Genomic DNA, 1135 nt, shown 5'->3' with positions numbered 1-1135 from the left:
GGTAATTAGCATGCAAATGTGCATTTCAATGCAGAAGCGGAGACAAGCGTTCACTCCCCTGCCGGGGGATTGATTTTGTTAGCACCCCCTCCCAGAAGATGTGTTTTTCATTTAGCTTTGCTCATGTGACTACGAGCACAGAGGTTGAATTCCATCTAGACAGTAATTGATAAGGAGCCTTATTAGAAATGAGATCCATCCCCACAGCAAAGAAAAAAATACCTGTGTCCAGTGTTGGTCTGTGTCCAGTGTTGGCTGAAAGATGAGGATCTCTCAGGAATGTTCATTTTGAGCAATTCCTGCTTTTTATGTATTTAAAGTGTTGTTGTAAAGAAATTTTTTAAAAAGCTTCAGTGATTATTTGCAAAATAACTATTAGAAGCCTTTATTATTTATTTATCTATCTATCTATCTATCTATCTATCTATTTATTTATTTATTTATTTATTTTATTCAGGCAAGGCAACCTTTGGGTGACCTCACAGATTGCAAGGACCTTGTCGGCTTACGATCCCTTATTTTTTATTTTTTTACGCCTACAGCACCTGGTCTTCCTAGGTGGTCTCCCATCCAAGTACTAACCAGGCCCGACCCTGCCTTGCTTCCAAGATCAGTTGGGATTGGGCTTGTTCAGGGTGGCAGAGCTGTAGTCTAGAAGCCTTTATTGAGTCATACAACCTCACTTCATTTATTATTTGTAAGCGCGACTCCCATAGACTTAAAGAAAGAGGACCTTTGTTCTGTTCTTTTTGCCTCCCAAGAAGGAGCATGTCCCCTCCCCCACACGCACCCTGGGGAAGGGGTCTGTAAAAGTTTTCCCTGGTGATATTCAGCCAGGAGGTTTCTTTTTTTCTTATAAATGATTTTGCTTGCAGCTAAAATTTGTATCCTTGACTAGATTGCCTTGGATTTCAGGGTTTTGTTTGTTTGGTTGGTTGTTTCGGTTTCGGTTTTGTTTTGAGGGTGAAATATTTTTCCTGTCTAGGTCAATTTTTCGTGGTTGAGATGACACATTTGTAGTATCTGAATTAACTGAGCAGGGGGATTTAGTGTGTTAGGCATCAAAGCAGTGAGAAAGATTTGGGGCCATTTTTGGCCAGAAAGTTGTTGCCTGAAATTTGAGCTCCCTGACTTT

At 40.4% G+C, this 1135-nt stretch overlaps 1 pseudogene; it reads right to left on the bottom strand.

Moving 5' to 3' along the window:
- Positions 1-533: 533 nt before the first annotated feature.
- Positions 534-652, bottom strand: LOC120593169 (uncharacterized; annotated as a pseudogene).
- Between the last annotated feature and the right edge of the window lie 483 nt (positions 653-1135).

Source organism: Pteropus medius, unplaced genomic scaffold (assembly GCF_902729225.1).
Source record: "Pteropus medius unplaced genomic scaffold, Ma_sr-lr_union100, whole genome shotgun sequence".
Classification (NCBI taxonomy): Eukaryota; Metazoa; Chordata; class Mammalia; order Chiroptera; family Pteropodidae; genus Pteropus; species Pteropus medius.
This window is presented reverse-complemented; position numbering and strand designations above follow the sequence as displayed.